Genomic DNA, 24,550 nt, shown 5'->3' with positions numbered 1-24,550 from the left:
GCTGTCAGGGGTCGCCATTGCGGCTGGGAATGCCCATTTCATGGCTCCTCAGTCCCCAGCGATCAGCATCCAATGCGCAGGGCCAAGGGGTGCAGACCACAGGTAAGGGAACTGGGACTCGGTGGAGCAGGGAACCTCATATTCCACGCTCTCTGTTGGCACAGTCTCAGAGCCCCCTAACCTGGCGGTCGCAGAAAGGCCTTGCCTTTGGGGTCAAGGCCTTTACCGCTTTACCCCTTCACATAAAGCTCAGACACGTACGGGTTATCCCAAGCAGCCTAGTGCCTGCTGGAAGTCCAAAGGATTTATCCTGCCTCTTGATTTCACCTGCAGGGACTTCATAACCCTTACTCTGGCCGGCTGGCCCAGCCCTGCTTCTGCCACTTTGCAGCCCAGTGGGCCCTTGACCACCTGCTGGGATGGGAAAGGGAAGGGTCCACCCGTTGCACCCTAGAAATTTAGTAGGGTGCATGGATTTAAACACCTGGTGGCCACCCAGGCAGAAAAGAAGGGAGGAGGGCACCTTGATGCCCTTTCATGGTGGAATCTGTGGCTGTCCTGCTGAGAGGGAGCCTTTCCATGGGGACCCTGTGCAATAAGTTTGGTGTTTTGGAACTGAATAATTAGAACGTGTAAAAATTTTAAATTATGGGGTGCTTTAGTTAAAAAAATAAACAAGCTCCAAGTTTTTTGCAAATTGAGGTCTAAAAATTGAAAGCCAATTTTCCTTCCACTGTGGCATTCTATGAAGAAATGTGCATTTTTTAAAGAAAATAGTCATAAAAGTGAGGGAAACACAAAACCCAGAGGTGCCCCTGTAGTTTGGCAAAGGCCTTAGGAGGTCACTTGTAAATGCTGCTGGCTGTTGGGAGGCAGTCTCTTCCTGTGGCTAATGGGCACAGAGCCCTGCAGGCTTGTCCTTTGCATGGATGTTCTTGGTGGTGGAAATCGAGCTCGGAGCCATCTCCTGATGTGTAAGAATTTCCCAGACTAGACTCCTAGACAAATCCCGCAGGGCCAGGGGCTCCTTCCTTCATTGTATCTGTCTGTTTGACTGAAAATCAGCAATGACATATTTTTCTTTCAGTCTGGTCTCTCATCCAGGCCTTGGACTAATATTTCCCCTCCTCCTTAATAAGCTTGGGTTCTAGGGAAGAATTATAGTCAGTTGTCCATGATTTTGCAGATGAGGAAACTGAGACCTAGAGTGGGTGGAGGACTATCCAAGGGAGAATGGGATATCCTTCCAGGAACCCTGGCTCCTGGGTTTTTAATGAGCTTCCCACCCAGCATGGTCATTAATTGGCAAGTGTTGACACTGAGAATAAACTATTGGTGGAAATGTAAAAGGCTTTTTTAAAGAATGTGCCTACCAGCTGTACATCTTATGGAGCATTTTCATTGTACTCCCCAACCCTTGGAAAGTGCTGGGCACAGGACAGATGCTTCATCATTTGTATTGAATAAGTTCAATTTCACATAATTATATCCATAGTGTCAGCAACACTATGAGGTATATTAGAACAGTGATTGTCACAGTTGGTATTTCACAGATCAGTAAACAAAACATTTTATTAGGAAGACTGTAAGAGAATTGCTAAGTTTTAACTTTATCCCACAACGATTTTAAAAAAAAAAAAAAAGATGAAACAAACATCTCCCTTCATCACCAAGGCTATCGAAGGTCTGTTGAGGACCCCACACAAGGGAGGTTCTACCTCTTGGAACACCCTTGCTTCAGCATCTCCCTAGGCCAGCAACCTGGGACAGTCGAGTACACTTGAAGTTTCTTCCTTGACCTCGGAAGTGTTCTTGGAAGACAATTTTTTGACAGACAGGTGTAGGGGAAGGTTTTGGGATATTTCAAGTGCAGTCCATTTATTGTGCCATCTATTTCTATTTTTGTTCTCTGGTGCCTCCGTTGGTAAAGAGTCTGCCCGCAGTGCGGGAGACCCAGGTTCAGTCCCTGGGTCGGGAATATCTCCTGGAGAAGGAAATGACAGCCCACTCCAGTATTTTTGCCTAAAGAATTCAAGGGACTGAGGAGCCTGGTGGGCTACAAAGGGTTGGACATGGCTGAGTGACTGAACACCTATTTCTAGTATGATTTCATCAGCTCCACCTCAGATCATCAGGCATTAGATCCTAGAGGCTGGGGGTCCCTGCTTTCATTCCCTCTTTCATCTTCTACACAGCTCCAGCCTGCTTCCTCCCCTCTTCCACCTGCAGAACTACCTGCCAGGCTTCTCTGTGACTAAGAGTCTCCTTCCCTCACTTCCTTTCCTCTGAGTCCCTTCTCCTAAATGGGTTTCCCTGATCTCTGTTTAGGCACTTTTGCCCCAGGTGGTGCTAGTGGCAAAGAACTATCTGAACCTGGGTTTGGAAGATCCCCTGGAGGAGGGCATAGCAACCCACTCCAGTATTCTTGCCTGGAAAATTCCCATGGACAGAGGAGCCTGGCGGGCTCTGACAGTCAGATGTGACTGAAGAGACTTAGCACAGCATACCAGAGGACCTTAGAACTGCAGACTCATGTGATTGTTCTGGCTCTTTGGAGTCCCCTGTCATTCCACGTGTATGTTAGGGTCAGCTTGTGTATTGCTTCCTAAAGGCCCCAAGAGGGTAACAGGCAGGAAGGCCGGGGGTCTCCAGACAGAGGGAATAGGCTGCAAGTGCCAAACGTTTTTTTTCTCTTTCTCATAAGCAGCCAGAGGAAACAAACTTGTTATATTTTTCCCCTTCTTGAATACAAATTTAAAAGGAGGTTTCTCTAAAAATTCTGTGTTGCCATGATGACTCCTGGCTCCACCTGAACTTAACTTTTCTCAAACCTTGATCTAAGCAATGCATTTTTTCATAAGGAAATGTTTGTCTTAAGCTATGTTAATATACTATGTATTTCCACTAGATTCTGTCTTCAGGTCCGTTCCCCATAAAGGCTCAGAACTTACTTGACAAACCAGTATGTCTTACTCATACCTTGTTCTCCTAATCTATGTTAATGAAACGATAGATTTGCCTGGAAATCTGCCTTTCTTCAAGATTCATATCAATCATTTTATGGCCCAGGATGACTCACCTGCTACAAATGTCATCTCAATGCATGTTGTGGGTGAGGGGCCTGGTGCCATTCTCTGAGCCATTGCCTTTTTTTCCCTGCTAGTGGCTGTATAACATCTAGCTAAAGACCAGCAGGGGGTACTCGTACTGCCCCCGTCTGAGGTCTATGTCAGCAGCTTTCTCTATCTCTTTTATACTTTAATAAAACTTTATGACACAAAAGCTCTGAGCGATCAAGTCATATTAGATCTTCATTTCAGATTGAAGATGCATTCCATGGTATTGCCATCTTAAGTCTTCCATCACAATTGGATATCTGTACATGTATTCAGGATATTTTTTCAGCAATCATGTATAATTTCCAGTGTTCCAGTCTTGTCATCCTCGTTATATCCATAGAAAAGTATTTTATTAATGTTGACATTATTGAAAGGGAATTGTTTTTTTTTTTAATTCCTTTTCAGATTATTATTTGCTAGTGTATACAGATAAAACTGTGTAATCATTCATTTTTATCAGTTTGGACAGCTTGATAATTGTCTTTGCTTTCTTTACTTTCTCATACTTTAAGATTATCTTGGCTCATATATGTACTGCCTCACCCCTAATCTCAGTCATTTATTCAAAGAACTTCTGTCCTTTTATTTTTTTAAACATTGAATTATTTTTGACTATGCTGGGTCTTTGTTGCTACATGTCTAGTTGTAGTGAGCAGAGGCCGCCCTCTCGTTGCCGTGCCATGGCTTCTCATTGCAGCGGTTTCTCTGGTTGCAGAACTTGGGCTCTGGAGCATGCAAGTACTTCAATAGTTGTACGGGGGATTAGTTTCCCCTGGGCATGGGTAATCTTCTAGTACCAGGGAGTGAACCCGTGTTCCCTGCATAGGTAGGCAGATCCTTTACCACCGGACCACCAGGGACATTTCCTGTTCCCTTTCATTAGAGAATGTTATGCAAAACATATATGTAGGAGCTAAATATGCTCAGCTGACAATACTCGGAAATATATACATGTATTCCATCTTACCTTTAAACATATTCAGTTAAAGGTAATTTGTGAAGATGTCTCTATGGATCTTGTAACCTTCCTTTTGTTTCTCTGTAACTTCCCATTCCAATGGTAAGATACCCGGCTTCCACCACTTGTCATGTATAGAATTCAGTGCTTGTTCCATGTGGTTACTGAAAAAACTGTCAGACTGTCTTCCAAAGGGGGCTGTGCATGCATCCCACCAGTATCTTGAGTATGTTTCTGTGGGATAGTTTACTATCAATATACCGTCCATGGCCAGGTGTCTATTTCAGTCTTTACCAATTATGAATGAGCTTGTTTGCTCTGGTGTTCTTGGACAATTTGAGTACAGTCTTTTTGTCAAATATGCATTTTTTAATTTATTTTTGGCTGCATTGGGTCTTCGTGTGTGGGCTTTTCCCTAGTTTGGGTGAGCATGGGCCATAACTATTGGTGTGCAGGCTTTTCACTGCAGTGGCTCCTCTTGCTGTGGGGCACAGGCTCATGGGCTTCAGTGGTTGCAGTATGTGAGCTCGGCATTATGGCTTCCAGGATCCAGAGCACAGGCTCAGCATTTGTGGCATATGGGCTCCATAGCATGTGGGATTTCCCATAGCAGGGATAACACCTGCATCTCCAGCACTGGCAAGCGGATTCTTTACCATGGAGCCACCAGGGAGGCCATCAGGCATATTTTTGATTCTAGTTTTCCACACATGTACCTGGTGAGAGAGGTCAGGATCAAGAGGCCTGGCCACTTGGAGTCCTCAGCCACAGTTCTGGCTATGCCATCCAAAGCTCTGGGTTCTTTGGAGAATGCCTCAGCTTCCCTGGGACTGTTTCCTCCCCTCAGAAATGCCCTGCTGTTGGACTGTAGCCCACCAAGCTCCTCTGTCCCTGGGATTTCTGAGGACAGAATACTGGAGGGGGTGCCATTGCTTTCTCTACAAGGTAGCATTTGGAATATATTTTCTCCTGGATTGTGGTTTTGATGAAGGAAGGGAGATCCCTTCCAGGGCTTGAGAGTGGATTCTTGTCTGACACTTGGAAATGAATTGTCCAAAGAGAGGAGTGCTGTCCAAGCGAGAAACTTCGTTGGGAAGGGCTGCCGGGGCAGAGAGCAGGAGGGTGAGGGCAATGGAGAGAACTGCTCTGACACGTGGCTCACCATCTCAGGGTTTATGTTCATTGGGTTAGTTTCTGGTTTGTCTCTTGCCAGTCATTCTGAATTGGGATCCTTCCTGGGGGCACACGCATCCCTCAGCTGAGATGGATTCCAGTGAGGAGGATCCTGGGAAGGTGCTAGGACCTCTGGACTGCAGTCTGCCATCTCTTTTTGACCTCTCCAGAATCCTGATTGGTGGCAGCTTGTTAGTTCCTTGTTCCTTACCAGGACCTCCTGTTGTAAGATGACTCTTGCAAGTGTTTTCTCTTGGTTGCCTGGAAAGGGTGGATGGTCAGTGATTCATTTAACAGTGTATCTTTTGGTTCTCTCCAATAAGGTCCTTCACAGAGTAAATGTATACAATTGTAAAAGTCAATGTTTTAAATAATTTATATTCCTAATTTGATAAGTTAGCTTTTTTGTTGTGTGTTAGAACTCATCACCAGACCAAAGGTCATGTAGATCTTTTGTTGTTTTCTAAAATTTTATAGTTTTTTTAATTGAATTATGGTGTTAGTTGCAAAGTTTGTGTTTCTGTTCATTTCATCTTTTTTAAACAGTTATTTAGTTTTAGTTGATTGATCATTGCTTTACAATATTGGTTTGATTTGTCATACATCCACATGAATTAACCATAGGTGTACGTGTGTCCCCTAACTCTTGAATCTCTCTCCCACATCCCATCCATCCCCACTTCTTTAGGTTATTACAGAGCCCCAGTTTGAGTTCCCTGAGTCATAAAGCAAATTCCCACTGGTTGTCTATTTACAAATGTTTGTGTACATGCATCCATGCTGCTCTCTCCTTTTATCTCACCCTCTCCCTCTTGTTCCCCGCCCTTATCCATAAGTCTGTTCTCTATGTCTGCATCTCCGTTGCTATTATGTGAACAGATTCATCAGCCCCATCCTCTTTGAGTCCATGTTTTTCTCTTTCTGACTGACTTGCCTGTATAATATGCTCTAGGTTCATCCCCTTCATTAGAACTGACTCAAATGTGTTCCTTTTTATGGCTACATTCCATACAGGCTCTGATTTTTCCTTAGCCATGTTTTGAGGAGTGTCATGGAGCTATTCTGGTCCATTTCAGTTGGGGCTTTCAGTCTAAGTCCTCAGAGCAGAGCTGCTTCTGGGTGAGCCCTCTGAGGTCTGTGAGTGCGGGGCTGCCCGGTTTTCTCTGGCGACCCACAGGGGGCGCCAAAACCCCCTCTGACCGGCGGGGCACAGGACGCTTGCCTTCAGACTGGGCTCAGTAACTAGCTGGTGTGAGCTTTGTCTCCTCAGAGCCGTCAGGACTTGGGCTCCTGGGTAACGGGACTGCATCCCAGCTGAGAGGAGCAGCGTTCCCTCAGTGCCCACCAGCAGGGAGGCGCTGCAAGAGGGAAAAACGAGGACGAAGTAGACGTTTCCTGTGTCCACCTGAGCACTGACCAGAGGTCCGTCTCAGAGGACTCAGTGGGGGAAAGAGCTCCATGTGCAAAATGGCAGGGTTTCAGTTCTATTTCTGTTAGATGATCTAGAGGATGAACTTCACTGATGTTCTTCTGAGTAGGTGGCCAGTTTTCCTGTCACTGTTTCTTAAGAAGACTGTCCTTTCCTCTTCGCTCATTCCTGGTTTGATTTTCATGAACTGACCACATACATGTGGGTCCATTCCTGGGCTCGCTATTCTTTCCTGGAGTCCATATGTCTGTGTTCCTACCAGTTCCTCACTGTGGTAGTTACTACAGGTCCGTGGTGTAGTTTGAAGTCAGAGAGGAAGTTGCCTCCAGCTGTGTTCTTCTTTCTCAGTATCTTCTTGGCCGTTTAAGGTCCTGTTCAATATTAGCAGCCTAATATTAGGAATATTTTTATTACTGTGAAAAAGACCATTGAATATGGAGTATTACTCAGCCATTAAAAAGAATACATTTGAATCAGTTCTAATGAGGTGGATGAAACTGGAGCCTATTATACAGAGTGAAGTAAGCCAGAAGGAAAAACAGAAATACAGTATACTAACGCATATATATGGAATTTAGAAAGATGGTAACAATAACCTGGTGTACGAGACAGCGAAAGAGACACTGATGTATAGAACAGTCTTATGGACTCTGTGGGAGAGGGAGAGGGTGGGAAGATTTGGGAGAGTGACATTGAAACATGTAGAATATCATGTAAGAAACGAGTTGCCAGTCCAGGTTCAATGCACGATACTGGATGCTTGGGGCTGGTGCACTGGGACGACCCAGAGGGATGGTGTGGGGAGGGAGGAGGGAGGAGGGTTCAGGATGGGGAACACATGTATGCCTGTGGCGGATTCATTTTGATATTTGGCAAAACTAATACAATTATGTAAAGTTTAAAAATAAAATAAAATTTAAAAAAATATATTATTTTCTGATTGCAGTCAGTGTATTTGTTGATGGCTTTGGTGGCTCAGAGGATAAAGCATCGGCCTGCCATGGGGGAGACTCAGGTTTGATCCAAGGGTTTGATCGCCAGGTTGGGAAGATCCCCTGAAGAAGGAAATGGCAACCCACTCCAGTATTCTTGCCTGGAGAATCCCATGGATAGAGGAGCCTGGCGGGCTACAGTCCACGGGGTCGCAAAGAGTTGGACACGACTGAGCGGGTTCACTTTAGTTGGAATGGACATTTTAATTTCTCATTGTTCCAGCACATGAGCATGGAATAGTTTTCTGTTTATTTGTGTTTTCTTTGGTTTCTTTATCAGGTCTTTCTAGTTTTCAGACTACAGGTCTTTTATGTCCTTGATTAAGTTTGTTGTTAGACGTTTTATTCTTTTTGATGCAATTATAAGTAGGATTTTCTTAATTTTTGTTTCTGATTGTTATTAGTGTATAGAAATGCAAGTGCTTTTTGTATATTGATTGGGATTGTAAGTTGTAGAATTTTATATGATTGTAAATTGATCGAAAATTATTCAACTTTACTGAATGTAGTCTAACAACTTTTTGTGAAGTTATGGGGAAAATTTTATTTGTAAAATCTGTTTCTCCTGCAATACTTCATCCAGAGGACCCAAGGCATGGTGCTTACAAACAGACTTCCCACAGTGCTTCTTCATTTCATGTGGACTCCTTCAACGGCAGTGAGCATCATAGCTCCCCTTGAACTTCGTCTGGGGAACTCTTGACCTCTATAGAAAAGTTTCATGCCTGTCTAATCTGATTTTCTTTTATGGTATTGACTTGTTTGTTTTGAAACATAATTTACTTTCTCGGAATTTAAAAGGTACAGAAAACTCCTAGCAATGGGGAAAAGTGCTCGCATTTGCCACATCATCTAAAATACTCTTATGTCTTTTAGCCAAAATGGGTGCATTCTCCTGCAAACCTGCACATAATCTCCAAAATCAGGAAATCATATGGTTTCTACAGTATAATGTAATCCACAGCCCCACTTCTCTTTCAGCAGTTGTTCAATTATATGAATGTATCTTTTCTTCCCATCCTTTTTTTTTTTTTTTTTTTTTTTAAGAGTGTTACTGAGATTTTCAGTGATTTGGGCAAAATTGATGGATGTAAAGTAGATAAGGTGAATATGGGATCTGGGTGGCCTTTTCTATATGGACATTTTTCACTAAAGATGGTTTAAATGTTTATTCATGTTTATTCATGATACTAGGGATTCCATTCGAATCGGTCCAGGGGCATCGGGTCTTATCTCGAGTGGATGGGGAAATCGGTGTCTTTGGGATTGTGGCATGACCCACGAGGGTTCCTGTTGAGTTTCAATGTGAGACCGGCCTCCTCTTGAGGTGTGACGGGAACTTCGGGATTCCTTTCCAGACAAAGCAGGGGAATCGACCCTCATCTCGAGTTGAGCAGGGGAAAACAGGGCTCCTCGAGTTGTAGCTGGAAACTCAGTGTTGCTCTAGAGTGGGGATACAGATCTCAGGAAGCTTCTGGGGTTTCATAAAGGGTGTCAAGTTTGTTTTCAACTGACAAGAGGGATGTGGGATTTCTTGGGAAATGCTGCATTGTAAAAGGGCCTCATCTTGCATGGAGGGGAGAAATTCGTGTTTGTTTGTTTGTTTGGTTTTTTTTTTGATGTTGTGACTGAAGCTTAGGGTTCCTCTCGAGTTGTATGGGGACCTGGGGGACTCGCTCATGTTTCCTCAGGGAAGTCAGATCTGCTTTCAAGTTCGAGGGGCAACTTAGGATTCCTCTCGTGTTGCTGAAGGGATGAATACAGCGTCATCTCGACTTCAGGCAGGAACCTCAGGCTTCTTCCTCGTTTCTGATATTGATCTCGGGGTTTCTGTGTAGTTTGAACAAGGGAGGTAGGCCTCATCTTGTGTTGAGGCATGGAACTCGGCTTGCCTCTCGAGTTGTGAATGGGGTGTCAGGTCTCTTGTCCATCTGGATTTGAAACCTGCAGTTGTTTCTGGAGGATGCAACCGGGGTGTCAGTGGCCCTTCGTGTTGTGACTCAATACTCGGGGTTCATGCAAATCGGTGCAGGGGCATCAGGCCTTATCTCGAGTGGATGGGGAAATCGGTGTCTTTGGGATTGTGGCATGACACATGGGGGTTCCTGTCGAGTTTCAATGTGAGACTGGCCTCCTCTTGAGGTGCAACGGGAATGTCGGGATTCCTTTCCAGACAAAGCAGGGGAATCGACCCTCATCTCGAGATGAGGAAGGGCAAAGGGGCTCAGATTGAGGTGTGCCAGAAAACTCGGTGTTCCTCTCGAGTGGGAACGGGTATGTCAGCAAACGTCTTGAGTTGCATAAAGGGTTTTGAGTACCGTTTCAAGTTTCAAGAGGGAACGTGGGATTTCTCTTGAGACACTGCAGTGTGAAAGGGCCTCATCTCACGTTGAGGGCTGAATCCCTTGGTTTTCCTCGAGGCTAGGCGGGACGTTTGGGGTTCCTCTCGAGTCGTGACGTGGACCTCAGGGTCTGCTCGTATTGCCTCAGGGAAGTCAGGGCTCCTTTCGAGTTGTGACGGGCACCTAGGGATTCCTCACAAGTCACTGCAGGGGAAATAGGCCTTAGATAGACTTGTGTCCAGAAACTCTATGTTCCTCTCCAGTGGCGACAGGGATTTCAGGGCTGCATTCCAGGTTCACCTGGGGAGTAAGGCCTCATCTCGAGTTGAAGCAAAGAGCTCTGCTCTCCTCTCCAGTTGTGAGAGGTATCTCCTGGAGCCCTTTGAATGGCCTAAAGGGAGTCAAGCCTCCTATGGAGTTTTGAGAGGGAACTCAGGATTGCTCTCTAGGCCCTGCAGGAAAAGAATGGCCTCATCTCGCCATGACGGGGTAATTACGTGGTTTTTCTCAAGTTGCGGCAGGAAGTTTTGGGTTTCTTTCGAATTACGACGGGATACTCAGTGGGCCTCTAGTGTTGCCCAAGGGAAGTCCAGTCTCCATTCGAGTTGCAAGGGGGAACGCAGGATTTCTCTCGAGTCACAGCAGGGGAATCGGGCCTCAGTTCGCGTTGAAGGGCAAATCTCGAGGTCTTTCTGGAGTTGCAGGAGGAAACTTTGGGTTCCCTAGAGTTGGGATGGTGACCTCAGGGAGCTTCTCATGGTGCCAATGGAAGTCAGGAATCCTTTCGTGTTGTGAGGGGCCTCTAGGGATTCCTCTGGGGTCCTTGCAATGGAAGAGGGTCTCATTTTCAGTTGAGGCAGGAACCTCAGTGTTCCTCTCCTGTTCTGACGTGGATCTCGGGGTGTGTCTGCAGTTTCAAACAGGGAGTCATGTCTCGATTTGTGTTGAGGAATGGAACTGTGCTTTACTCTCGAGCTGCAAAAGAGGTTTCAGGCCTCCAGTCAAGTTGATTGGGAACCTGGGCTTTTATCGAATTTGCAACCAGGGTATCAGTCCTCCCTTCGTGTTGTGAGTTGATTCTTGGGGTTCCATTTGAATAGGTACAAGGGAATCAGGCCTTATCTCGAGTGGATGGGGAAATCCATGTCTTTCAAATTGTGGCAAGACCCCCGGGTTCCTCTGCAGTTTCAAGTTGAGACCAGCCTCTTGAGGGACGATGGGGGTGTCGGCAATCCTTTCCAGATGAAGCAGGGGAATCAACGCTCATCTCAAGTTGAGGAGGGGAATCGACATTCATCTCGAGTTGCCAGGGCTCTTCTTGGGTTGTGGCGGGAAACTCAGCGTTCCTCTCCAGCTCTGACAGGGATCTCTGGATTCCGATGTAGATTGCACTGGGGAGTCAGACGTCGTCTCATTTTGGGGCATGGACCTCCACTTCCCTATCGAGGTGGAAAAGGGGTGTCAGGCCTTCTATGGAGTTGAGGTAGGGATCTCGGGCTATTTCTAGAGGCGCCACGGGGCTCTCAGTCCTCCCATCATGTCGTGAATTGATACTCAGGGTGACATTCGAGTTATTGCAGGGGAATGAGGCCTTATCTCGAGTGGATGGGAACATCGGGGTCTTTTCAAAAGGCCTCCTCCTGAGGTGTGGCGAGAACATGGGGATTCCTTTGCAGACGAAGCAGGGGAATGGACCTCATCTTGAAGGAGGAGTGGAAAATGGGGCTCTTCTTGAGTTGTGGTGGGAAACTCGGTGTTCCTCTCACGTGGGGACGAGTATGTCGGGAACTTCTTGAGTTGCCTAAAGGGTGTCAAGTACCTTTTCAAGACACAAGACGGAAGGTGGTGTTTCTCTCGAGACGCTGCAGTGGAAAGGGAGCTCATCTCATGTTGAGAGGAGAATCTACTGGGTTTTCTTCAGTTGCGGCAGGAAACTTGGGGTTCCTCTCGAGTTGCGACGGGGACCTCAGGGACCCACTCATGTTGCCTCAGGAAAGTCAAGTCTCCATTCGAGTTGCGAGGGGCTTCTTCGGATTCCTCTTCAGTCAGTGCAGGGACATAGGGCCTCATCTCGAGTTGAGGCCAGAACCTCCGGGTTCTTCTCCAATGCTGACATGGATCTCTGGGATCCTATGGAGTTTCAACAGGGGAGTCAGGCCTCATCTAGTGTGAGACATGGAAATCTGCTTCCACTTCAGGTGTAAAAGGTTTATCAGGCTTCCTGTCGAGTTGGCCTTGGCCTCTGGGGCTTTTTCTCAAGGTGCCCCGGGGCTGTCAAGCCGCGCTTCATGTTTTGAGTCGATACCTGCAGTTCCAGTCGAGGCAGAACAGGGGAATCAGGCTTATCTAAAGTGGATGGGGAATTTGGGGTCTTTTTGAATTGAGGCATGACTCCTGGGGAAGTGCTCAAGTTTCAACGTGAGACCGGCCTTCTCTTGAGGGGACACAGCAACGTTGGGAATCCTTTCCTGATGAAACAGAGGCATCCACACTCATCTCGAGTTGAGGAGGGTGAAAACGTGGCTCTTCTAGAATTGTGGTGTGAAACTCAGTGTTCCTCTCACGTGGGGACAGGTATCTCGGGGACGTTCCTGAGTTGCATAAAGGGTGTCAAGTACCCTTTCACGTTTCCGGAGGGAACGTGGGATTTCTCTGGAGACACTGCTCTGGAAAAGGGCCTCATGTCGGGTTGAGGGGAGAATCCCATGGTTTTTCTCAAGTTGTGGCGGGAAGCTTGGGGTTCCTTTCAAGTTGCGACGGGGACCTCAGGGGCCTGCTCATGTTAGCTCAGAGAAGTCCGGTCTCTTCTCGAGTTGCGAGGGGCACATCGGGATTCCTCTTGAGTCGCTGCTGGCAAATAGGGCCATGTCTAGAGTTCAGTCGGGAAACTCAGTGTTCCTCTCCGGCGGTGACAGGGATCTTGGGCTTTTTATCAAAGTTCAACTAGGCAGTCAAACCTCGTCTGGTGTCGAGGCACGGAACTCTGCATTCCTCTCGAGGTGTCCAAGATGTGTCAGGGCTCCGGTGAAGCTCTGGCTGGCAATTTGGGCTTTTTCTAAAGGATCATCATGGAAGACAGGCCTCCCATCCTGTTGTGAGGGGATACTTGGGGTTCTATTCGAGCAGTTGCAGGGGAATCAGGACTTATCTCGAGCTGAGGGGGCACTCGGTGTCCTTTTTCCTTGAAGAAGGATCCAAGGGCTTCCACGAGAAATTCAACAGGTGAGACAGGCCTCCTCTTGTGGTGCGAGGGGAATTTGGGATTCCTCTTGAGTTGAAGCAGGGAATGGGCCCTCATCTCCAGATTAGGTGGGAAACACAGGGCTCTTGTCTACTTGTGGTGGGAACCTCAGCTTTCATCTTGAGTTGGGATGGGGGTCCTGGGCCCCCTTGAGGTGCATGAAGGGAGTCCAGCCTCCTCTTGATGTTTGAGAGGGAACTCGGGATTGATCTCGAGGCGCTGCAGGAGAAAAGGGCCTCATCTCGTGCGGATGGGTCAATCTCATGTTTTGTCTAGAGTTACGGTGGGTGACTTGGGATTCCTCTCCAGGCATCACAGGGAACTCAGGGAGCCTCTCGTGTTGCCTCAGGAAAGTCAAGTCTCCATTCAAGTTGCGAGGGCAAGCCCGGGAGTGCTCTGGAGTCACGGGAGGGTGATCAGGCCTCATTTTGCATGGAAGGGGGAATATCCATGTGTTTCTCGAGTTGCGGCTGGAATTGTGGGATCCCTCGAGTTGCCACGGGGATGAAAGGGAGCCTCTCATGGTGTCTCTGGGAAGTCAGGAACCCTTTTGAGTTGTGCAGGGCGTCTCGGGATTCCTCTCTAGTTGGTGCAGGGGACTAGGGCCTCATCTCGAGTTTAGGCGGTAACTCAGGGTTCCTCTCCAGCTCTGACAGGGATCTCGGGCTTCCTTTGGAGATTCCACTGAGGAGTCAGACTTCGTCTCCTGTTGGGGATGGAAATCCATGTCCCTCTTGAGGTGGAAAAGTGGTGTCAGGCCTCCTGTGGAGTTGAGGTAGGGATCTCCAGCCATTTCTATAGGTGCCATGGAGCTCTCAGTCCTCCCTTCATGTCGTGAGTTGATACCTGGGGTGACATTCGAGTCGTTACAGTGGAATGAGGCCTTATCTCAAGTGGATGGGGACATAGAGGTCTTTTCGAACTTGGCCCGACCCCTGAAGTTCCTCTCGAGTTTCAAGGTGAGGACGGCCTCCTCCTGAGGTGCAGCAGGAATGTCAGGATTCCTTAGCAGATGAAGCAGGGGAATGGACCCTCATCTCGACAGGAGTGGAAAACGGGGCTGTTCTTCAGATGTGACTTGAAACTCAGTGTTCCTCTCACGTGGGGATGGGTATCTCGGGGACCTTCCTGAGTTGGATGAAGGGTGTCAAGTACCCTATCGCTTTTCCTGTTAGAACGAGGAATTTCTCTGGAGACACTACTCTGGAGAAGGGCCTCATCTCAAGTTGAGAGGAAAATCACGTGGTTTTTCTCGAGTTGTGGCAGGAAGCTTGGGGTTCCTCTCAAGTTGTGATGGAGAGCTCAGGGACCTGCTCGTGTTGCCTCAGAGGAATCGGGTTTCTTCTCGAGTTACGAAGGGCACGTTAGGATTCCTCTCGAGTCGCTGCCAGCGACTAGGGCCGTGTAGCTAGTTCAGTCGGGAAACTCAGTTTTCCTCTCCAGCGGTGACAGGGATCTCAGGCTTTTTATCAAGGTTCTACTAGGGAGTCAGGCCTCATCTGCTGTTGAGGCATGAACTCTGCATTCCTCTCGAGTTGTCCAAGGGGTGTCAGGGCTCCAGTTGCATTCAGACAGGGAATTTGGTCTTTTTCAAGAGGATCAGTACAGGAGACATTTCCTCCCATCCTGCTGTGAGGGGATACTTGGGGTTCCACTGGAGCCAATGCAGGGGAATCAGGACTTATCTCGAGCTGAGGGGGCATTCGATGTCCTTTTTCTTGAAGCAGGATCTGTGGGTTTCCACTCGAGATTCAACAGGTGAGACAGGCCTCCTCTTGTGGTGTGAGGGGAAGTTAGGATTCCTCTTGAGTTGAAGCAGGGAATGGGCCCTCATCTCCAGATTAGGTGGGAAACATGAGGTTCTTGTCAACATGTGGTGGGAACCTCAGCTTTCATCTCGAGTTGAAACGGGGATCCTGGGCCCCCTTGAGTTGCATGAAGGGAGTCCAGCCTCCTCTCGAATTTTGAGAGGGAACTTGGGATTGCTCTTGAGGCATTGCAGGAGAAAAGGGCCGCATCTCCTGTGGGTGGGGGAATCTTGTTGTTTGTCTTGAGTTGCGGCGGGTGGCTTGGGATTCCTCTCCAGGCAACACAGGGAACTGAGGGAGCCTCTCGTGTTGCCTCAGGAAAGTCAAGTCTGCATTCAAGTTGTGAGGCCTAGCCCGGGAGTGCTCTGGAGTCACAGGAGGGGGATCAGGCCTCATTTTGCATGGAAAGGGGAATATCCGTATGTTTCTTGAGTTGCGGCTGGAACTGTAGGTTCCCTCGAGTTGCCACGGGGACCTGAGGGAGCCTCTCATGTTGTCTCTGGGAAATCAGAAATGTGTCTGAGTTGTGAAGGTCCTCTTGGGATTCCTCTCGATTGATGCAGGGGACTAGAGTGTCCTCTCAAGTTGAGGCTGGAAACTCAGGGTTCCTCTCCAGCTCTGACAGGGATCTCGGGCTTCCTATGGAGATTCCACTGGGGAATCAGACATCATCTCATGTTGGGGCATGGAACTCTGCTTCCCTTTCGAGTTGGAAAAGGGGTGACAGGCATCCTGTGGAGTTGAAATAGGGATCTTGGGCTATTTCTAGAGGTGCCACGGGGCTCTCAGTCCTCCCTTCGTGTTGTGAGTTGATAGCCGGGGTGACATTCGAGTCGTTGCACGGGAATGAGGCCTTATCTCAAGTGGATGGGGACTTTGGGGTCTTTTTGAATGGTGGCCCGACCCATGGAGTTCCTATCAAGTTTCAAGGTGAAAACGGCCTGCTCCTGAGGTGTGGTGGGAACGTCGGGATTCCTTTGCAGACAAAGCAGGGGTATGGACCCTCATCTCGAGTTGATGATAAAAATGGGGCTCTTCTTGAGTTGTGGCATGAAACTCCATGTTCCGCTCACGTTTGGACGTGTATCTTGGGGACCTTCCTGAGTTGCATGAAGGGTGTCAAGTATTCTTTCGCGTTTCCGGATGGAACATGTGATTTCTCTGGAGACACTGCTCTGGAAAAAGGCCTCATCTCACGTTGAGAGGAAAATCACGTGGTTTTTCTCGAGTTATGGCGGGAAGCTTGGGGTTCCTCTCAATTTTCAACGGGGACCTCAGGGACGCACTCCTGTTGCCTCAGAAAAGTGAGGTCTCTTCTCGAGTTGTGAGGGGCACGTCGGGATTCCTCTTGAGGCACTGCCGGCGAATAGGGCCGTGTCTACATTTCAGTCGGAAAACTCAGAGTTCTTCTCCGGTGGTGAGAAGGATCTCTTTCTTTTTATCAAGGTTCAAGTAGGGAGTCAGGCCTCATCTGGTGTCGAGGCATGGAGCTCTGCATTCCTCTCGAGTTGTAGAAGGGGTGTCAGGGATCCGGTCAAGCTCAGGTGGGGAATTTGGGCATTTTCAAGAGGATCAGAGGAGAGATAGGCCTCCCATCCTGTTGTAAGGGGATACTTGGGTTTCCATTGGAGTCACTGCAGGTAATCAGGACTTATCTCAAGCTGAGGGGGCACTCGATGTCCTTTTTCCTTGAAGCAGATTCCGTGGGCTTCCACTCGAGATTCAACAGGTGAGACAGGCCTCCTCTTGTGGTGCGAGGGGAACTTGAGACTCCTCTTGAATTGAAGCAGGAAATGGGCCCTCATCTCCAGATGAGGTGGGAAACACGGGGCTCTTGTCAACTTGTGGCGGGAACCTCAGCTTTCATATCGAGTTGGGACGGGAATCCTGGCCCCCCTTGAGTTGCATGAAGGGAGTCCAGCCTCCTCTTGAGTTTTGAGAGGGAACTCGGGATTGATCTCGAGGCGCTGCAGGTGAAAAGGGCCTCATCTCACGTGGACGAGGGAATCTCTTGGTTTGTCTCGAGTTGCTGCGGGTAGCTTGGGATTCCTCTAGGTACTATGGGGAACTCAGGGAGCCTCTCGTGTTGCCTCAGGAAAGTCAAGTCTCCATTCGGGTTGCGAGGGAGGGCCCTGAAGTGCTCTGGAGTCACAGGAGGGTGATCAGGCCTCATTTCGCATGGAAGGGGGAATGTCCATGTTTCTCAAGCTGCGGCCAGAAGTGTGGGTTCCCTCGAGTTGCCATGGGGAACTGAGGGAGGCTTTCATTTTGTCTCTGGGAAGTCAGGAATCTGTTCGAGTTGTGAGGGGCCTCTCGGGATTCCTCTTGAGTTGGTTCAGGGGACTAGGGCCTCATCTCGACTTGAGGCGGGAAACTCAGGGTTCTTTTGATTTACTTTTTATCTACTTTTGGTTTACTTTTTGATTGACTTTTGGAGGCAGTGTTAATTAAAATTAACAAAATTTCCTCTGGATCAATAAGATTTGCCTAAGACTTTTCACCTTATCTTTACCTATATGGCAATCTATTTATTTTTGCTTTAATTTTTGGGAAAAGTCTTGGAAGACTATTTTTTGGAGAAAGCAGCAGACAAATAAACATTATCACTAAACTCCCCTTAATCCCATATATCCTCCTAAGGTACCCTTTATCCTTACTAAATGTTATGTGTTCTCCCATAAGTACCTCACCCAAGTCACTTGTTATTCAGAAGATGCCTTTTTCTCATACTCCCTATCATTTAGAAAGTAGTATATCAACTCCCAGTAATTCCATTAATGCTTAAGAAACTGATGTTGAAGATTCTACGAAGACCTACAAGACCTTTTGGAACTAACACCGAAAAAAGATGTCCTTTTCATTGTAGGGGACAGGAATTAAAAATTAGGAAGCCACGAAATACCTGGAGTTACAGGAAAATTTGGCCTTGGAGTCCAAAACGAAGCAAGCAAATGCTAACAGAGTTTTGACAAGGGAACCCACTGGTCATAGCAAACACCCTCTTCCACCTACACAAGACAAGACTCTACACATGGACATCACCAGATGGTCAATACTGAAATCAGATTGATCACATTCTTTGTACCCATTCTGGTATGACCTAAATCAAATCCCTTATGATTATACAGTAGAAGTGACAAATAGATTTAAGTGATTAGATCCAATAGAGTGCCTGAAATACTATGGACAGAGGTTCATGATATTGTATAGGAGGCAGTGATCAAGACCATCCCCAAGAAAAAGAAATGTAAAAAGGCAAAATGGTTGTCTGAGGAGGGCTTACAAATAGCTGAGAAACGAAGAAAAACTAAAGGCAAAGGAAAAAAGGAAAGATATACCCTCCTCAATACCGAGTTCCAAAGTATAGCAAGGAGAGATAAGAAAGTCTTCCTCAGTGATCAATACAAAGAAATAGAGGGAAACAATACAATAGGAAAGACTAGAGATCTCTTCAAGAAAATTAGAGATACCAAGGGAACATTTCATGCAAAGATAGGCACAATAAAGGACAGAAATGGTATGGACCTAACAGAAGCAGAAGATATTAAAAAGAGGTGGCAAGAATACACAGAAGAACTGTACAAAAAAGATCTTCATGACCCAGGTAACCACAAACGTGTGATCACTCCTCTAGAGCCAGACATCCTGGAATGTGAAGTCACGGCCTCAGGAAGCATCACTACGAACAAAGCTAATGGAAGTGATGAAATTCCCGTTGAGCTCTTTCGAATCCTAAAAGATGATGTTATTACAATGCTGCACTCAACATGTCAGCAAATTTGGAAAACTCAGCAGTGGCCACAGGACTGGAAAAGGTCCGTTTTCATTCCAATCCCAAAGAAAGGCAATGCCAAAACATGTTCGAACTACCGCACAAGTGAATTCATCTCACACGCTAGCAAAGTAATGCTCAAAATTCTCTAAGCCAGGTTTCAATAGTATGTGAACCTTGAACTTTAAAGTGTTCCAGCTGGATATAGAAAAAGCAGAGGAACTAGAGATCAAATTGCCAACATTCAGTGGATTATCAAAAAAGCAAATGAGTTCCAGAAAAACATCTACTTCTGCTTTATTGACTACACGAAAGCATTGGACTGTGTGGATCACAAAAAATACTCTGGAAAATTCTTAAAGAGATGGGAATATTAGATCACCTGACCAGCATCTAAGAAATCTGTATGCAGGTCAAGAAGCAATAACTGGACATGGAACAACAGACTGGTTCCAAATCGGGAAAGGAGTACATCAAGGCTTTATATTGTCACCCTGCTTATTTAACTTATATGCAGAGCATGTCATGCAAAATGCTGGGCTGGTCAAGAAGCAATAACTGGACATGGAATAACATACTGGTTCCAAATTGGGAAAGGATTACATCAAGGTTGTATATTGTCACCCTGCTTATTTAACTTATATGCAGAGTACATCATGCAAAATGCTGAGCTGGATGAAGCACAAGCTGGAATCAAGATTGCTGGGAAAATATCAATAATCTCAGATATGCATATGACACCACCCTTATGGCAGAAAGTGAAGAAAAACTAAAGAGCCTCTTAATAAAAGTGAAAGAGGAGAGTGAAAAAGTTGTCTTAAAACTCAACATTCAGAAACCTAAGATCATGGCATCTGGTCCCACCACTTCACTGCAAATAGATGGAGAAACAATGGAAACAGTAAGAGACTATTTTTCTGGGATCCAAAATCTCTGCAGATGGTGACTGCAGCCTTGAAATTAAAAGATGCTTCCTCCTTGGAAGAAAAATACATGACCAAACTCGGCAGTATATTAGAAAGCAGAGACATTTCTTAGCCGACAAAGATCTGTCTGGTCAAAGCTACGCTTTTTCCAGTGGTCATGTAGGTATATTAGACTAAAAAGAAAGCTGAGCACCAAAATATTGATGCTTTTGAACTGTGGTGTTGGAGAGGACTCTTGAGAGTTCCTTGGACTGCAAAGAGATCCAACAAATCAATCCTAAAGGAAATCAGTCCTGAATATTCATTGGAAGGATTGATGCTGAAGCTGAAACTCCAATACTTTGACCATCTGGTTTGAAGAACCAACTAACTGGGAAAGACCCTGATGCTAGGAAAGATTGAAGGCGGGAGGAAAAGGGGATAACAGAGATGAGATGGTTAGATGGCATCACTGACTCGATGGACATGAGTTTGAATAAGTTCCAGGAGTTGGTGATGGACAGGAAAGCCTGGCATGCCGCAGTCCATACGGTCACAAAGAGTCGGACACGACTGAGCTACTGAACTGAATTGACTGATATCAACCCCCACTTGTAGTCACCCCTTACAGTCACATTTCTTTGTGAACCTCTGCATGTTATTGTTTCGTTGCTCAGTCATGTCCAACTCTTTGTGACCCCATCGACTGCAGCACGGCTTGCTTCCCTGTCCTTCACCATCTCCCGGAGTTTGCTTAAACTAACGTCCATTGAATCGAACATGCCATCTAATCATCTCATCCTCTGTCACCCCCTTCATTCAGGCCCTAAGTCTTTCGCAGTATCAGGGTCTTTTACAACAAGTTGATTTTTTGCATCATGTGGCCAAAGTATTGGAGCTTCAGCATCAGTCTTTCCAATGAATATTCAGGGTTGATTTCTTTTAAGATTGACTGGTTTGTTCTCCTTGCTGTCCAGGGGACTCTCAAGAGTCTTCTCCAGCACCACGGTTTGAAAGCATCAGTTCTTCAGTGCTCAGCCTTCTTTATGGTCCAATACGCACATGTGTACATGACTCCTGGAAAGCTTGAATATTTTAGAGATTAATCTCCTGTCGTTGGATCATTTGCAAACATTGTCCCCCATTCTGTGGGTTGTCTTCTGTCTTGTTTATGATATCCTGTGCTGTACAAACACTTGTAATTTTAATAAGGTCCCATGTGCTTATTTTTGTTTTAATTTTCATTACTATTAAGTGGGTCAAAAAAGATATTGCTATGATTTGTGGCAGAGGGTGTTCTGCCTATGTTCTCATTTAAGTGTTTTATAATGTCTATCCTTACATTTTGGTCTTTAATCCATTTTGAGTTTATTTTTGTGGATGGTGTTAGGGAGTGTTCTGATTTAATTCTTATACATGTAGCTGTCCAGTTTTCTCCACACTGCTTATTGAGGAGGCTGTCTTTTCTCCATGGTATAGTCCTGTTTTCTTTGTCCTAGATTAATTGACCACAGGTGCGTGAGTTTATCTCTGGACTTCCTATCCTATCACACTGATCTATGCAATATATTTTGATTTTTGTGGCAATACCAGTGTTTTTTTTGTTTTTTTGTTTTACTATAGCTTGTGGTATAATCTGAAGTCCCGGAGCGTGATCCTGTCAGCTCCTGCTCTTCTTTCTCAAGATTGTCTTGGCTCTTCTGAGTGTTTTCTATTTCCATACACATTGTAAAATTTTTTGTTCTAGTTCTATGAGAAACACCATTTGTAATTTGATACAAATTTGCATGAAATCTGTAGATTGCTTTGGTTAGTACAGTTATTTTGACAGCAGGAAACGTTTTATTCAGAGTGGTTCTAGGTATGTGGTGGCCACCTTGAATTAAATCAGATTGAATCAAATTCATAAAATCAGATCTGATTTTCTCAGCTTGTGTCTCTTTGTGTCCTGAAGAAGGTGCCGAATCACTGGCCAGGGCTCTGATGCTTTGGAAAATGTGAGATGTATTGGCCTGTAGTTTTCTTTTTTTGTGGCATCTTTGTCAGGTTTTGGTATTAGGGTGATGATGGCCTCATAGAATGAGTTTGGAAGTTTACCTTCCTCTGCAATTTTTTGGAAGAGTTTGAGCAGGATAGGTGTCAGCTCTTCTGTAAATTTTTGGTAGAATTCAGCTGTGAAGCCATCTGGACCGGGGCTTTTGTTTGCTGGAAGATTTTTGATTACAGTTTCAATTTCCATGCTTGTGATGGGTCTGTTAAGATTTTCTATTTCTTCCTGGTCTAGTTTTGGAAAGTTGTACTTTTCTAAGAATTTGTCCATTTCTTCCACGTTGTCCATTTTATTGGCATATAATTGTTGATAGTAGTCTCTTATGATCCTTTGTATTTCTGTGTTGTCTGTTGTGATCTCTCCATTTTCGTTTCTAATTTTGTTGATTTGATTTTTCTCCCTTTGTTTCTTGATGAGTCTGGCTAATGGTTTGTCAATTTTATTTATCTTTTCAAAGAACCAGCTTTTGGTTTTGTTGATTTTTGCTATGGTCTCTTTTGTTTCTTTTGCATTTATTTCTGCTCTAATTTTTAAGATTTCTTTCCTTCTACTAACCCTGGGGTTCTTCATTTCTTCCTTTTCTAGTTGCTTTAGGTGTAGAGTTAGGTTATTTATTTGACTTTTTTCTTGTTTCTTGAGGTATGCCTGTATTGCTATGAACTTTCCCCTTAGGACTGCTTTTACCGTGTCCCACAGGTTTTGGGTTGTTGTGTTTTCATTTTCATTCGTTTCTATGCAAATTTTGATTTCTTTTTTGATTTCTTCTGTGATTTGTTGGTTATTCAGCAGCGTGTTGTTCAGCCTCCTTATGTTGGAATTTTTAATAGTTTTTCTCCTGTAATTGAGATGAACATAGATGCAAAAATCCTTAACAAAATTCTAGCAATCAGAATCCAACAACACATTAAAAAGATCATACACCATGACCAAGTGGGCTTTATCCCAGGGATGCAAGGATTCTTCAATATCCGCAAATCAATCAATGTAATACACCACATTAACAAATTGAAAAATAAAAACCATATGATTATCTCAATAGATGCAGAGAAAGCCTTTGACAAAATTCAACATCCATTTATGATAAAAACTCTCCAGAAAGCAGGAATAGAAGGAACATACCTCAACATAATAAAAGCTATATATGACAAACCCACAGCAAACATTATCCTCAATGGTGAAAAATTGAAAGCATTTCCTCTAAAGTCAGGAACAAGACAAGGGTGCCCACTTTCACCATTACTATTCAACATAGTTTTGGAAGTTTTGGCCACAGCAATCAGAGCAGAAAAAGAAATAAAAGGAATCCAAATTGGAAAAGAAGAAGTAAAACTCTCACTATTTGCAGATGACATGATCCTCTACATATAAAACCCTAAAGATTCCACCAGAAAATTACTAGAAATAATCAATGACTATAGTAAAGTTGCAGGATATAAAATCAACACACAGAAATCCCTTGCATTCCTATACACTAATAATGAGAAAACAGAGAGAGAAATTAAGGAAACAATTCCATTCACCATTGCAACGGAAAGAATAAAATACTTAGGAATACATCTACCTAAAGAAACTAAAGACCTATATATAAAAAACTATAAAACACTGGTGAAAGAAATCAAAGAGGACACTAATAGATGGAGAAATATACCATGTTCATGGATTGGAAGAATCAATATAGTGAAAATGAGTATACTACCCAAAGCAATTTATAGATTCAACGCAATCCCTATCAAGCTACCAACAGTATTCTTCACAGAGCTGGAACAAATAATTTCACAATTTGTATGGAAAAACAAAAAACCTCGAATAGCCAAAGCGATCTTGAGAAAGAAGAATGGAACTGGAGGAATCAACCTACCTGACTTCAGGCTCTACAACAAAGCCACAGTTATCAAGACAGTATGGTACTGGCACAAAGACAGAAATATAGATCAATGGAATAAAATAGAAAGCCCAGAGATAAATCCACGCACATATGGACACCTTATCTTTGACAAAGGAGGCAAGAATATACAATGGACTAAAGACAATCTCTTTAACAAGTGGTGCTGGGAAATCTGGTCAACCACGTGTAAAAGAATGAAACTAGACCACTTTCTAACACCATACACAAAAATAAACTCAAAATGGATTAAAGATCTAAACATAAGACCAGAAACTATAAAACTCCTAGAGGAGAACATAGGCAAAACACTCTCTGACATACATCACAGCAGGATCCTCTATGACCCACCTCTCAGAATATTGGAAATAAAAGCAAAAATAAACAAATGGGACCTAATTAACCTTAAAAGCTTCTGCACATCAAAGGAAACTATTAGCAAGGTGAAAAGACAGCCTTCAGAATGGGAGAAAATAATAGCAAATAAAGCAACTGACAAACAACTCATCTCAAAAATATACAAGCAACTCCTACAGCTCAACTCCAGAAAAATAAATGACCCAATCCAAAAATGGGCCAAAGAACTAAATAGACATTTCTCCAAAGAAGACATACAGATGGCTAACAAACACATGAAAAGATGCTCAACATCACTCATTATCAGAGAAATGCAAATCAAAACCACTATGAGGTACCATTTCACACCAGTCAGAATGGCTGCGATCCAAAAGTCTACAAATAATAAGTGCTGGAGAGGGTGTGGAGAAAAGGGAACCCTCTTACACTGTTGGTGGGAATGCAAACTAGTACAGCCACTATGGAGAACAGTGTGGAGATTCCTTAAAAAACTGGAAATAGAACTGCCTTATGATCCAGCAA

At 45.0% G+C, this 24,550-nt stretch overlaps 1 long non-coding RNA gene across 7 annotated transcripts in view; it reads left to right on the top strand.

Annotated features, from left to right (window-relative positions):
* LOC147342673 (uncharacterized) overlaps window positions 1-24,550 on the top strand; it is an 89,931-nt gene that overhangs the window by 11,241 nt on the left and 54,140 nt on the right. For 2 of the 7 annotated variants that reach the window (XR_015157685.1, XR_015157686.1), the window contains exon 3: window positions 7,626-8,842. The exons of 4 other annotated variants lie outside the window; for them this stretch is intronic. This is a non-coding gene — a long non-coding RNA (uncharacterized LOC147342673). Of the gene's footprint in view, window positions 1-7,625; window positions 8,898-24,550 lie in introns of those variants that run through there. One more of the 7 variants, XR_015157687.1, reaches the window with a different exon arrangement.

Source organism: Bos grunniens, chromosome 29 (genome assembly GCF_055505025.1).
Source record: "Bos grunniens cultivar Pamir isolate PY7600 chromosome 29, Bosgru_T2T1.0, whole genome shotgun sequence".
Taxonomy (NCBI): Eukaryota; Metazoa; Chordata; class Mammalia; order Artiodactyla; family Bovidae; genus Bos; species Bos grunniens.
This window is presented reverse-complemented; position numbering and strand designations above follow the sequence as displayed.